The sequence below is a fragment of the Vulpes vulpes genome, chromosome 9, assembly GCF_048418805.1.
Source record: "Vulpes vulpes isolate BD-2025 chromosome 9, VulVul3, whole genome shotgun sequence".
NCBI lineage: Eukaryota > Metazoa > Chordata > Mammalia > Carnivora > Canidae > Vulpes > Vulpes vulpes.
Window position 1 is genome coordinate 68,168,213 of NC_132788.1, and position 16,334 is coordinate 68,184,546.

General features: G+C 34.9%; 1 protein-coding gene across 12 annotated transcripts in view; it reads right to left on the bottom strand.

The window, feature by feature from the left end:
* CNTN4 (contactin 4) overlaps window positions 1-16,334 on the bottom strand; it is a 909,482-nt gene that overhangs the window by 668,701 nt on the left and 224,447 nt on the right. For all 12 annotated transcript variants that reach the window (XM_025984656.2, XM_072720378.1, XM_025984647.2 and 9 more), the window contains one exon: window positions 3,015-3,070. The gene's annotated coding sequence lies outside the window, so the exon portion shown is untranslated. The remainder of the gene's footprint in view (window positions 1-3,014; window positions 3,071-16,334) is intronic.

Below are 16,334 nucleotides of genomic sequence, written 5' to 3' on the forward strand. Positions count from 1 at the left end.
ATAAAGATGCAACATATTTTTGTATATTGTTTTTGTGCCTTGCAACTTTACTGAATCCATTTATTCTCAGTGTCTTGGTGGACTCTTTTTTTTTTTTTTAAGATTTAATTTACTTATTCATGAGAGACACAGAGAGAGAGAGAGAGAAGCAAAGACACTGGCAGAGGGAGAAGCAGGCTCCATGCAGGGAGCCCGATGTGGGACTTGATCCCAGGTCTCCAGGATCACGCCCTGGGCGGAAGGTGGTGCTAAACCGCTGAGCCACCTGGGCTGCCCTGGTGGACTCTTTATGGTTTTCTACATATAAAATCACGGCATCTGTAAATAGTGATAGTTTTATGTCTTCTTTTCCAATTAAATGCCTTTCATTTATTTTTCTTGTCTAATTGTTCTGGCTAGAATTTTAAATACTATGCTGAAGTTCAGTAGCAAGAGTTTGCATTCTTGATTCTAATCTTAAGGGTAAAGCTCTCAGCTTTTTGCCATTGAATATGATGTCAATATCTTAAACTTTTAAAGACAGCAGAATTGGAACACAAAAGATGTCATTATATACTCCATTCTTTCCATAGATAATTACTGAGGATTGAATGCCATGATGTAGAAAAAAGATATTATCAGTGGCTGAGTAGGGTCCAAAATAGGAAAGCTAGCTAATCAAACAAGCAGTTATCGTACAATGTGATATTCATGTTGTTCATGTTGCTATTGGCACTGAAGGAAAGCCTAAATCTAGAGAAGAAAAAACACAGAAGCCTTCCTCAAACAGTAAGTTTTTAGTTAGCAATAAAAAGAGTTGATGAAAGATGGGAGAAGGGTGCAGGGTGAGAAGAACAAAATATTTCTGAAAGCAGGAAAAGAATGAAGAAAAGCAAGAGAAAAATGTCATATTAAAACAATTTTTTAAAATTCAACCTATTCAGGAAAGGGGGTTGGTGAGAAATGAAGGAAGAGGGGTAAGCAATGGCCAAATAATAAGAACCTTCTAAAGCCATGTCAAATAGCTGGAGTTGATACAAGGAAAACAAGGAACATTGAAAGATGTATAGGTGGTTATGATAATCTGATTAGATTTAGGAAATGATTTAAGAGGATCACTTCAGCTACTTTGTCTGGGATGGATTGTAGGTAGACAAGTCCGAGGAAATTTAAATAGAAACTAATAGCAAGTTTGATAACACTCAATACAATACAGTACAATAGTCATCACCATGAGAAAAAGCCTGGCTCCTTCTAGGATTAGAGATTATTCAGAGCAGAGGCTCCTCTAAATTTATCTACAATCAGACTCCATAACACTAACACACGCTGTCAAAACTGGTTCCACAAGAGATGACCCAAATAGCTTACCTAATAGATTCATAAGAAGTAACAGTTACTGTTTTTAGCCACTGAATCTGGGAGTGGTTTGTTATAGAGCCATAGCAAATTGATAAAAAAAAAAAAAAGAAAAAAAACTTACTTGATTCTTGGCTTTGGAAAAACATCTAAGGAATCAAGGAAAATAATTTTTTCTATTTTTTTTTTACAATTAAGATTGTTAAAAATAATCTTCCCCTCAGAGTCAAAAATCACGTGCTAATATATTTACCCAATGTCATTAATCTCTGTTCTGAATGACTATGTTTTTCATTTTTATCTCCTTGGGAGATAAGTTGTCCATCACGACTAATTAGTACAACTTTTAAAATGAGTTGGCATTTCATTTTACTCATCATTGGAATGAGACCCCTTCCACCACCAAACCTGTTAGTGTTTTCCCTCCCCATGAATTCCTAGTTAAATATAATAATTTTAACATCATTGATGTCACTTCTAGGGGATATATACTATTTTTTTTTTTTAAATTCTTTTTTTTTTTTTTTAATTTATTTATGATAGTTACACAGAGAGAGAGAGAGGCAGAGACACAGGCAGAGGGAGAAGCAGGCTCCATGCACCGGGAGCCCGACGTGGGATTCGATCCCGGGTCTCCAGGATCACGCCCTGGGCCCAAGGCAGGCGCCAAACCGCTGCGCCACCCAGGGATCCTTAGGGGATATATACTATTATAGGTGAACTATGTCTATAAAGATATGTTTAAATCCTAAACCCTAGAACCTGTGAACACAACCTTATTTGGAAAAATGTCCTTGCAGACATCAGCAAGTTGAGATAAGGTTGCACTGGATTAGAGTGGGCCCTCAATCCAATGACTGGTGTCCTTACCACAAATACAAATTTGAACACAGGCACACAGGGGAGAAGTCTATGTGAAGACAGAGAGGGATGTGAGTGCAGCCATTACATGCCAAGGAACACCAAAAATGTTGCCAATTATAAGAAACTAGAAGAATCAAGGATGGATCCCTCCCTCATGGCCTTCAGGGAGTATGAGCCTGCCTATACTTCGATTTCACACTTCCAAACTACAGAACTGTAACAAAAATAAATTTCTCCTCTTTTAAGTCTCCCAGTTCATGGTCCTGTGTTACAGCAGGCTTAGGAAATAAAAACAGATATTTTACCTTTTCTGGATCTGAATATTTTACGAAGGAAAAATTTGCATATATCATAGATCATAAGTTACACTGCTTGTATCCCTAAAAGGCTTCAATTTTAAGACCTGAATATTTTTAGGGCTTAGTAACTTAATATTTGTATTCATTTGACGGATTAAATGTCCTTTCCTATAAAACCATTTGACAGAAGTGCAATAACCTTTACTTTTAGTCCTAATACTCTTTCCATGATGCCAAAATCAGAAGGTTTTGGGTTAGAAAATTAATCTGAGACACAGGAAAGCTACTACAACTATCTTTTCCAGCAAGGCCTGGGAAGGGTCTTAATTTTCTATTGTTAATTTAAAATTTTACATGATTTTACTATCTTCATTAATTTCAACCTTCAGAAAAACATTAAAATTATTTCATGTATCACTCTATAGGGAAAAGGCTCAATGTTTCCATAAAAACTAAGGATGCTAGCCAAAAGTAAAGTGAAATTAAGATAATCTTCCCTTGTGGGAAACTTACCTTTTAAGGCAGTTCTTTGGAACACATGCTGTGGAGGTATTGTATGTCAAAGATCCCTAGAATAAAAATAAAACATATACAAATAAATACATTTTTCAAGTATACATAAGCTTATGAGTAGCTACCATTTAACCACTGCCATTCTAAAATTAAATTAGGAGGAAATGAAAATTAAATATGGTTGGTATGAATTTCCAGCTTGATAGAATTGCCCAGATGAGGAGTCAGGAAGCCAAGTTCCTTTTCTGATTTATCTCCCACTAGCTATGTGACTTTTGACAAGTCAATTCACCACTCTAGCCTTTCTTTGTTAGTATACTGGCTCTAGGAGCCTGTGATATTTTGTGGTATTCAGATTCAGTAAAAAAGAGAATTTCTAAAGAAGATATATTACAATAGCTTATAAAATAATGAAAAGGTGAACAATGAACTAGGAAATTCCTGGTGGTTTTGCTAGACATATGAAAATGTAAAATGAGTAACAATAACAAAAACAAAATACTCTTTCCTTAAATATGGTATTATATCTTTTCTTAAAGCCAACAAGTTAAACTTAATTGCAAAATAATTCTGTGCCTGAGAATATTTTCTCCTTAAGCAATACTGTTTCCCTTTAAGAAAAAAAATATTATTACTGAAAATAATTGTATATATTCATATCTTCATGTTTATGCATATGTATCTTCTAACCAAGTTTCTATTGTAGATTACCTCTCAGCAAAATAACTGCCTTATAATATTTTATAATTAAAAATATCATTTTATGTAGATATATATAGATTGGCCACTCAGAAGTATCATTATACAGGCCTGGTCTAATTTACATATAAATAAAGTATAATTGATTAAAATAGAAATATTGTATGTTCCTGATTAGCGATAAATACATTATCACTTATTAAGATTATGCTAGCTCCTGCTGGGTATCTTAATAATTCATCACTATATTAAGTACTTAACATCCTTTACTTTTAAGTTAGTATCAATAATGGTCAGAAGGTAAGAACCAAATATGTCTGCATTATATTGTTAATATATCCAGAAATGTAATTTATTTTTTTTAATATGCTTTCTTATATATTCCCCCCAAATAAAATGCCACGAATGATTACGACAAATGAAAGGAAGTATTTCCTATGATATAGACACAAAACCTATATTCAAGTTAATAATGAATCATAAATAAATCACCATTTGTTTTATTTTACTATAGTCAGTCACCAGCTCTATGTATGTGAGTTGACTACAAAAATTCAGTGTGTACCTCATTGTTTCCCATTTTCTTACATTAAGGATAATCATTGATAAGAAGGTAAAGCTCTGTTTATAGCTATTGGCATTATTTGCAACTCCAGCTTACACATCAGTAACAACAGTTAAAAAATGATAATAAACCTGAAAGAACAAAAACCACAATTTTGGTCAAGGTTTCATTCTTTCTTTTCAAGTATTAATAACCTCACACACACACACACACACACACACACACACACACATATGTACATGTGTACATAAATATATTCTTCACAGAATGCAAGTAAATATAATATTTGTCCAATGAAGGATATAGATATGAAATGAAAACTTACGTTCTAATTTTATTCATTAAATAATCATCATGTTCCTCTTTTTTAAAAGCACAAGTTCTGGGAGTCCTGCCTGACATGGGATAATGATTCATTATTTACTAGCCATGTGATCTTGAGCAATTCATTAACTGACATAAGCCTCAATCTCACCTGTAAAATGGGGACAATAGCATTATTCAACCTCAGTGAGAAACTGAAAATTAAATAACATAATGCCATTTAGGTATTGAGTTTTCTACTTGGCATATGGCACGCCAGTAGTAATATTATAGTAACAGTGGTAAAAGATTCTCTTATATTATAAGTGGTTTCATGAAGAAGGATTATATACACAAAAAGCAAAGTCAGAACCGAAAAACATTACATACTACCACATATTTTCCCACTGTCTAAAATATTTAGCATTAAACTTATCCCTTTGGTTTTTGGAATTGCTCCCAGGGGGGAACACTGGCCAAATGAAATTACCTGTTAGATGGCCTACATCATGAATACATTTATCAGATTTGTTAGCTGTCATGGAGCAAAGAACAAGAGAATGGAAGGTAGGTTGGAAGGGTTGGAAAAGTTAAGGAGGAATATCTGGGACTGATCCCAAGAAGATCTCTGAATCAACATTTGTACCTTAAAGAACTTGTCTCATCCATAGTTCCTGGAAAAGACTGCCCTAAGTATTATATCATTAAATCTCCTTGTCCTGAGTGATGGAACAAGGAGGAAGGCTTGACCCACATTAAGCCTGACAGGAGGGGATCCCTGGGTGGCGCAGCGGTTTGGCGCCTGCCTTTGGCCCAGGGCGCGATCCTGGAGACCCGGGATCGAATCCCACATCGGGCTCCCGGTGCATGGAGCCTGCTTCTCCCTCTGCCTGTGTCTCTGCCTCCCTCTCTCTCTCTCTCTCTCTCTCTCTCTCTCTCTCTCTGTGACTATCATAAATAAATAAAAATTTAAAAAAAAAAGCCTGACAGGATTCTCTCTCAGAGATTCTAAACTGCACCACTGAAGAGTTTAACGCAAGTAAAGGTAGAATTATTGTCAAAGTAACTAGTCTGCTAAGACAATCAGAGAATGAAACAGACATTCTGAAAAAACTAAGTTGGGATAACATACACCCTTAATCCTGATCCCCATATTAAAAATAAGATAAGAAGGGTAACAAATAGCCACATCTCCTGCCTTTACAAGTCCCAATGAGGTCCCTAATTTTCTACTCTTAGGTCATAATCATTTTGCCTGGCATATGTTTTCAACAGCCGTTCCCTTTATGTGGAACTAGTGTAGATTTCTGTAACTTGCAACTAAATGGTTGCTGTTTAAGAAATGAACCCACTGAAAGGCAAGCTTTTTGTGGGTAACATGAAGTCCCAGTTATGTGCCTAAAGAAATTGAGGAAGACATACGGATGAATAACATATATATATATATATCTATATATATATATATATATAGATATCACCCCAGAACACTATCTATTTGCAAGAAAGCCTACATATATGAATTTTCTTGGTTCATAAATATGATTCATACTCAGTTGTTTCTTTACTATTATAGACCAACAGATTTTATATTTACATTTATTTATTTATTCCAAAAATACTTAGTAGAAAAAAAAATATCCCTAACTTCATGGTATGTGCTGACAATTCAAGCTACTACTATACTCAGCTACCACCACCCAAACATCAAAAAAATGTAAAAATCTAACAGACTATTCTCTATATTTGAATGTTTCCCTTTTTTTTTGATTCCACATATAAATGAAATCATATATTTGTTTTTCTTTATCTGACATATTTCACTTAGTATAATACCCTTTAAGTTCATCCATGTTGTCACAAATGGCAAGATTTCTTTTTTTATGTAAGTAATATTCCATGTGTATATATACACATCTTATCCAGTCATCAGTTGATCGGCACTTTGGTTGCTTCAATATCTTGGCTATTGTAAATAATGCTGCAATAAACATAGGAGCACAGAAGTCTTTTCAAATCAGTGTTTTTGTTTTCCTCAGGGAAATATTCAGAAGTGAAAATACTGGATCATATGGTACTTTTCTTTTTACTTTATTGAGGAAACTCCATACTGTTTTCCATAATGGCTGCACCAATTGACATTCCCAACAAAAGGGCACAAAGGTTTCCTGTTGTCCACACACTCACCAAAATTTATTTTTTTAACTGTTATTTCTTGTCTTTTTGATATTGGCCATTCTCACTGGAGTAAAGTAATATTGCAGTTTTGATGTTTACTAAAGGAGAGAGGAGCAGAGGATTAGGTGAAACAGGTTAAGGGGACTAAGAGGTTTAAACTTCCGGTTATAAAATACATAAATCATAGGGATGAAAAATAAACCTTAGGGAATATAGTCAAAAATACTGAAATAACTTTTTGTGATGACAGGTAGTAAATACATTTATGGTGATCATTCTGCAATGTATAAACTGTCAAATCATTATGTTATACACCTGAAACTAATATGTTATAAACTATACTTCAATGTTTTAAAAGAATCATACAGTATTATTCTTGAAATAATCCTCTTTATAAAACTATATCATTTCATGATTGTAATGAATCTTGTCATCCTGTTACATTCAGCATGTTTCCTGCATGACACAAATCACAGTATGTTTACAACACACCTCCTACACAAACATATATCTTTTATTGTAGGAAAATATGTATCTGTTTTTTTCTTATGCTTCAGTTTGAAGTTGCAGAGCTTATTACAACTAATCTAAAACAAGTCTTCCTTAAATATGTGCTGAGTAAATGAATGGATTCAAATTTAAAACTAAGGAAGGGATATGCAATTTTAAAAAATCAAACCCATTTCTACCATGTATTTTCTTGACTAGTCTTAAAAGGAAATCTGTAATGATGCCAAGATAGGTATTGAGAAGTTATTGATTTTATAATTAGAAATTCTCCACTGGAAAAAATGTTGAACAGCCATATTCTTATCAGGGGGAAATTGATTTAGTTAAAACTTTCCATCTCAAATGTGCCAGCATGCTCAGAGATGAATAAGGTAGATAGATACACAATGCCATTCCTTGAAAAAGGGTAAAGATACATGCATTATTCTTGGTTACTTTTGTGCTGTTTTATATAGAGAAAGAAACTATGCATCCATTAGAGGCAATGGAATAATAGCCTCCACTGGACAAGAACATGAGAAAAAGCTTTCATTTCATTCACTTCCTTTAAGTTCAGTTTCCTTATGCATAAAATGAGCCTAATAATTATATATCTACCTTATACTGTTTCTGTGAGGGCAGAATGAGATAATCCATGCAAAGGACAGTGCCCAGTTTATAATATCCACAAAATATTTAATATTTTTTGAAGTTACTAAAAATTTATTAATTTTCCAGTGTTGAATCCATACCATTTACCTGCTATTTTAACACCTTTAAATTACGGTTAAAGTTTAGTTGTCGCTTTTATTATAAAGTCCAAAAACTCACATGTGGGAACAGACAAAAAATTAATGCATGAATATATGGATGTATCATCCTCTGTTCAGAATGACAGGTCCAGGAGTTTTGAACTCATCAGTTGTTGTCAACAGAAATGCACTGGCTTTATTACAATACAAGGAAACTAGAAATTCACAAGTGACTACAGAGCTTTTTGGCTAAATGCAACAAGAAGGAGGCAGCAGCTGGCAAGGCCTGGGTCAGAAAGGATGATTTTTACTCTAGAGAGCAAAAAAGTGCTAATCTAGACCCTCCCCAGATAACTCAGAAGTAAAAAGTGTGTCGTATATTTACTCAGAACAAAATCCTTCCCAAGTGACGATTAAGAGTATGAAAATAGTCCTAATTAAAATGTACAAAAAAGCAGACGAGGCATTCTTAATTCTTTCAGTTCTCACAGACATTGAGTGCAAGATTATGAGAGAGAATATAATGGTCTCCTCACTTTAATCAACTTTTTCCATTTCATTAGGGTCAGATATGTGTCTACCAAATAATAAACATAAGCAAGATCACCATTGGCTGTAAGTGTCCTGTAATTATCCTTCATATCATAACTTTAAATAATCAGGAGATAACACATGGACTCTGAACTCAGATCTGAAGTTAGGCTTTGTCATCTACCTTCTACATGAACTTAAGCAAGTTACTTAACTCCTTACAGTCTCAGTTTCCCCACCTAAAAAACAGGAACAGTATTACCTACAAGGTTTGCAAGGTTCTAGTAAAGATAAAATGAGAGAATTCATGACAACTATCTTGTCTCTAACAGTTATTTAATAAATGAAACCAAAATTATTGCATTCTTTGAATATGAAAGGAAGGCATGAAGTGAGAGTGATAAAATTCAGTAACTGCCCATATTTTAGAAAGCCATGATATTTAGGGGCATTTTCCTTACATCCATGCTACTTAAGTTATTGATGATATTTTCCACCACTGAATTAGTGAGTACTTCTTTTTCAGAGGTATTTACTTCTTTCACAAGTAGTTAAAACCCAACCTGAATTTTCTGTGGGAGGCAAAGGTCACAGAGTTATTAAATTATCCATGTTTATTTCCTAACTTTCCTTTAGCTTTGCTTGATATTAATTTAGTATTAACATCCAGGTTATTAAACTAATACTATGCTAGAGATTACATTTGAATACATTTTTCAGTGGGAAGTGGGATACATTTCTTATTGTGCTGTCTAGCTACAAGCAAACAAATGGTCATTTGATTCTTTTATCATTATCCCAACGAATAATATCAACCACAGAGATCACTAATGGGTTCCCCCCACGCACTCAAAGTAAACAACAATACAACATGATACATAACAGGCTTTAGTGTTATTAAGAGATAATCATATCCTTGGGACTTTCACTGAGCATAATAAGTGGCAGTGCTAGAATATGATTATCTCTCGATAACAAGGGTCCCTGCAGTTTTCACAAAGTGAGAAAAAAAGTCATTACTGTAGGGAAAATATGTATTTATTTTACTGAAACATAATGCTCACAATTTAAGCTAATGAATAGTGGCTCTCCCTGAGAGGACAGTACTACACAGTGTAGGAGGTTTCATTTCAAGGTTATACAGGCACCATCACCTTAAGGAGTCTGGCTTGAAGAGCCATATTCTGGAAGACTAATTTCTGGGGTCTTGACTACAAAGTAAACAGGACTGGAATAGGCTTAAGAACCTAGATATTTGGGAATCTATTTAAGACAGACGACTGAGAATAGCAATGGAAATGGCTTATGCTGCTTATCAGATGTAAGGTTAGAAATATGGGATTCTGAGCTTCACAAGTTGTCTGATGTAACATAATTAGGGCAGCTGACTTGAGGGGCTATAGACAGATGGTCCAGTTCACGTGAGGTCCTGAAACAACCAACCAATGACATCAAAATAGGAAATGGTGGTATATGGATTTAGAAATAGAAGAGTAAAAGAAAGAAATGGGCATGCATCTTTAGCACTACTCTCAAGGACAGGAAAAAAAGTTTATACACAAGAAGAGAGTTTCTTTACTTAATCAACAAGAGATGCCTGAGTGACTCAGTTGGTTGAACGTCTGACTCTTGAATTCGGCTCAGGTCAGAATGTCAGGGTTGTGATATTAAGATCTGTGCTAGGCTCCATGCTGAGTATGGAGTCTGCTTCAAATTCTCTCTCTCTCTCTCTTTCTTTCTCTCTCTCTCTCTCTCTCTCTCTCTCCCCCCTCTGCCCCTAACCCCACTGCTGAGTCACTAAAAAAAATAATCAGCAAGAAAATTTTACTCAACCTAAAATTCTCAGAATGGTGGTATTTTCTGATCCAACTCACAATGAAGAGATAAAAGCTACTCTTCATGTCCCATTTATTAATTAATAAAATGTGAGGATGCCTGGGTGGCTCAGTGGTTGAGCATCTGCCTTTGGCTCAGGTCATGATCCTAGGATCCAGGATTGAGTCCCACATCAGGCTCCCTGCATAGAGCCTGCTTCTCCCTCTACCTGTGTCTCTACCTTTCTCTCTCTCTCTCTCTTTTTCATGAATAAATAAATCTTTGAAGGAAAAGGAATAATAAAATGGGTAAGTTAAAACCTTCCTTAGAATTACTGGGACAGGGCAACCCGGGTGGCTCAGCGGTTTAGCGCCGCCATCGGCCCAGGGCCTGATCCTGGAGACCTAGGATTGAGTCCCACGTCGGGCTCCTTGCATGGAGCCTGCTCCTCTCTCTGCCTATGTCTCTGCCTCTCTCTCTCTCTCTCTCTATATATATATATATATATTTCTCTCTCTCCCTCTCCCTCTCCATGTCTCTCATTAATAAATAAATAAAATCTTAAAAAAAAAGAATTACTTGGACAGGTAAATATTGAATTTAAAAGACCCTGTAATTATTACTCTATATTTGCCTCTATTTACCAATATGCAGAAAGATTACTTTGGTAGACCTTAAAATGAAATAAAAATGCATCATGTTTCAAAGGTTCTGCCAGTGATGCAATTTAACTTTATTTGTAAGAGATAATGCTAGTAGGCAATACGTAATAGTTATTTTACTATAATATGCTTGGAACTGCAAACTTGGCATTGGAGCCTATAAGACATTATCCTAAAACAAACAAACAAAAAAGTCTTAAAATACGAGGGTGCCTGGGTGGCTCAGTTGGTTGAGCATCTGCCTTTGGTTCAGGTCATGATCTCAGGGTCCTGGGATTGAGCATCAGGCTCCCTGCTCATCAGGCAGTCTGCTTCTCCCTCTCCCTCTGCTCCTCCCCCAATCTCCTGCTCATGCTTTCTCTCTCTCACTCCTTCCCCCTCTCAAATGAATAAATAAAATCTTTAAAAATAAAGTCTTAAATTATGTGCAAAGGTATGAATTTTATGAGTTTACAAAAACAACCAACTAATCATTGCTCTAAATCAATGATTATCAACCAGAGGCAATTTTTTGGTAAAGTCTGGAAACATTTTTGGTTGTACAAATTGGGGGATGGGAAGTGAGAGTGGATTGCTACCAGCATTTAGCGGATAGATGACAGGTACACTTGCTAAATCTCCCATAATACACTGGATCCTGTTCTAAATATAAGCACTATATGCACTTAACTCATAATGTGAATGATCTTTATCAGTAGGTGTTTACATGTACAATTCATTGCTATGAAAAATTATTTCATCTGCCTCTATATACTAGGGATAGAAATGGAAAATAATTCTCTTCAAATGACTAAAGCCCATACACAAATGTAAGTGGCTTAGTCCCTTAAATTTCCGTTAAGGAAAATTATCAGGTTTGGCTAAATTCAATTCTGTCTTTCCCAATGGGAAAACAGAGGGGAAATGTCAATGTGCTGGCAATCAGCAAAACCAGAAAATGCAATTTTCCAGGGTTCACCATTATCACAAAAACTTGGAACAACTATAATGACAACCTGTCACTCTGCATTTTCAGGACATACATTATGCCAATGCTTGACATTCCACAATAGCGTAATATGTCACGTTATGTGATGTGATGTAAAAATATATTGGACACTTAGAATTTGATACTTCCTATATGTGCATGCTCTTTGTTGGAGTTTCACAAATTCAGGGAATGGAAATACCTACATTTTTGCCCAGTAAATGGAAGACTAATGAAATGGGAGCATAAATCACAAGTTACTGTAGAATGATAGACTCCAAATATTTTCACATGGGTAATTCCATACACTCTAAGAAGAAAATACAGCATAGAGTAGTGATTGAGAGTTCAGAATCTGGCTTTCAAAAATCAGATCTCCATATCCTAGCTAAGTAACCTTCAGCAAGTTACTCACTTACCCTCTGTGCCTTACTTTCTTCATGTATTAAATGAAAGTACTAATCCTATTTGCCCCCTAGGGCTGTTGTGAGAATTATATACATTGTTTGCCAAGTGCTCAGTACATAGTAAAGGCTATTAAGTGATTGTTCTTAATAAAAAAGAAACACCTCTAGTCCTATATATTTAAATAAATTTTTCTGGATAGCACTGGTTCCTTTTAGTGAGCTTGCTGTTCTCTACTGTCCTATTCTCATAAGCTGCACTGGACTTTATTACTGGAGACTGTTGTCTAAGTGTTCAATTTGCTGAACATGAATTAAATATATAGTGCATACCTTTATGCAATAAAGGATATATTGGGAGTTCAGGGTAAAGGAAACGTTGTCTGAAGGCCTAAGGGGCTCACAATCTGGTTCCTCAAGGCAGAAAATCTGTTCATGGCCATAAATGACTTGTACACACAGGTATCCTTTGTTTTTTGAAAGTTCATGTTATGCCAATTACTATTAGGAAAGACCTACATTAGCAGAGTACCTGTTTTCACTAATCAAAAGAAAATCTAAAAAGGATTTTCACTTTTATTATACACACACACATACACACAGAGAAAGAGAAAAAAAAAGCACAAATAGCATTCAGTGTTTATTTTGCATTAAGATAGAGGCAGTGCATACCCTGAACACACCACCAAGCTGCTTCCCAGGAACTATACTCAGCATCAAACCATGGTAGCGTTGACATAGAACTGTGTCTAAGAGAGTTTGTGCTTTACCTTGATTTATTTTGGGCATCCGTTAAAAAGCTGTGTCCTAATCTATCAGAAAAAGTCTGAGAGAAGTTTTTTTGGGGGTCTGAGAATGTTCAAAAAATTTCTATATAAACTAATGGTTTTTTTCTTTATACCATTAAGGCTATGAATAGTTTCATTGAAATGCTGTATGTTCAGAAAGGAGGGGAAACCTATAATGGAAACCGGTAAGGACTTGGAAGTGTAGTTTCCATTCTGAAAAATAGGGATCATAGGGGTTATAGTTTTTGAAAATGTGATCATAGGACTTTTGGTGGTACACAATATTTTTATTTTCTGAACATTTTAAATCTATGTATATTTAAGTTCGTATATATTTACTTTTTTATTTTCCACTTGTACTACATTTTCTTCTATATTATTGATATAAATGTTCTTCATATGCGCAACTACTTAAAAATTCATTAGATTTACAGAAAATGTTAAATAGAAAATAGCAGACCTACTATGGACCAATGTTAAGAAATATGACCATACTATATAAATGTCCAGAACTGGGGGAAAACAAGATATTAAAAAAAAGGGAAATTCTGTATGAGTAGTTAGGTCTAAAAGCCCAGAATATGGGCTAATATGGGGCTCTTACTTTTCACTAGAAACAACTATTTATTCTGATTCTATGGAGGAGGATTACTAATTCCCACCACTGTACTTGAGAATATGCATCCTTTCCCAGATCCGCTGCTATTCATGGTCCAGAAATCATCACAGCTTTCTTTAAAGAGAGAAGTACTAATTACACAGTGATATAGTTTTGATGGGAAACACAAACCCAACAAAATGTAAAATATTAAGCATGACTTGAATTTCTTCCCCAAAGAGGAAGAGATGTGCTGATGTAAAAGCCAAGTGCCTCCTGAACAAATGGCTGCTGAACCTGAGAACAAATCTTAAAGGTCAGTATATGTTTACAATATCATTGAATTTTTTCTATTACCATGAAGAATGAAATAGCAACTAAACAGCATAAAGGAGATGAAAGAAATAATATTTTATAACTTACTGAATTGAGCTACACACACAATAATTTCCAGGATTGATTTCCTGTCTACTTTTGAAGCAAATAGCCATCAATTTGGAAATCCATGCACAAGTATGTGAAGAATATAAACATTTTCTACTCAGTGGGAAATTTCTTTAGCTTTCTTAAAAGAAATTTAGTGCTACACACACACACACACACATTTATAATGAAGATTGTATAATTCAAGCCAACTTGAAATTTCCCTAGTTCACTATAAATCAGTTATGGCTTAACTGAAGTCCAGGGTAGGCACTGCGACATTTGAAACACTTTGAAAAATCATATTGGTGTCCTATATCTTTAGAGGTATAAAAATGTTCTATGTATAGTCCAGATCCAAGAAAACCTGGTGAAATGATAACAAATAGGCTATAGAGTTAGAGAAGTGCTAGTTCAAACCTCATTTATTCTTTTATGACCAGAGGCAAAGTAGTCTCCTTTAGCTTCAAACTATACATTTGTAAAATGGAGGCCAGGATACCTTTATTGCCCAGGGCCTAGTACAGAGCACTAATTCAAAAACAGTGGCAGCCCCTCCTATTTTTGCTTCTCTTGAAACCCCACTGCCTCATTCTCACCTCATAATGGAACAAGTCACCTGCTGAATAAGTTGTCAGACTAACGTTATAGAAATCACCGCTCAATTTCTCTTCATAGTGGGTATATACAAAAGTATATTTCTGTAATAATTCATTTAATTCCCTAAAATAAATATTTCTTTTCACTCTGAACCATTATACCCCCCCCAAAAAATTAGCTCAAATATTATAGGAATAGTTCCATATTTCTTGATAGTACACTTTTGTTAGGAAAAAATAACACTTGTAACTATGCATTTTTAGTTCTAAAGTATACATATGTCTTGTTATGTTACTAAATTATACACATAATTAAATAGAAGCAATTATTTAAAATGATATAAAATATATACACAAGTTCTCATATGTTCCCCAACCTTAAATGGATACACTTGACTATGTGCCAGCATGCATCTCACCACTAGTAAGCCCCTTCCTGCAAAGAGATACCTAAATATAGAAAAAATTGAAGACTTGCAATTTTCGCCTTCCAGAGTATTGGGTATCACATTTATTTTAACCTGGGTAAATTAAATAAAACTGAACCAAAAAAATGAAGAAACTGATTTCAGGCACTGGGCAAAAAAGATAGCACAAAGCTGTGATCATTTAGAAAAATGAAACATATGAGGGGAGCTCCCAGTTTATCCGGACTTTATTTCCATGGGCACTTTCCAAACCACAGGAAACGGAAGTAAAGCCCAAACTGAGAGTAGTGGTGTCACTGGGTAAAACAAAGATTAGAGTTCAAAGCTATTTGTTTGTTCGGAATTTACAGGGTTAGATAATGAAAAGGAAGATGCTGTTCAAAGAAGGATCTGTAGACCTATGCATAGAAGTCCACTTGAGTCATTGGCTGAATGCTAAATTGCAAGGTATGAGAGCTTCCACAAGGCCTGGCAGAGAACAACCACTGGTGAAACTGCGATGCCATAGAAACAGATTCTATGGCTTTCCCAAGGCTGGAGATGTTGGAGATCCAAAAGCCAGAGTGGAAAATACTTTGTGAATGCTCCAAGTATTCCACTAAAACCATAAAAAAGTATACTCTTAAATTTTTGAGAATCAAAGTGATTTACATGGGTTCTATGTCTACTGATATTTACTATTTTAAAATTTTTAAATGAAACTTCTAAAAATATTTATTCATTTATCGATAATAAATCTATTTATATAAATAGAACATCTTATGAAAAATAATTATCTAAAACAAAAAAATAGAGATCAGAATGCATATTTTACACATTTGCAAATCATTTAAAGGTTTGCCTCAGCAGAAGATAATTTTATTCCTCTTTTTGTCTCTACATTTAGTCTATGTGATATCACATGTCATGTAGCCTTTGGAAAAGTCCACGAAGCCCTTGCTTAGTATTCTGAAAAAAGCTTCAAAATGAATGACCACCTAAAAATTTTGGTCACCTCCATAGGGTTCCCTGGACCAGACTCTGAGAACTAACTAAGAGGAGACCTTGGAAGTAGAAAGAAGGAGGAACACATTGGAGAGATAATAAGAGTTAGAAAATATATGTGAGCAAAATTTGGGAAAA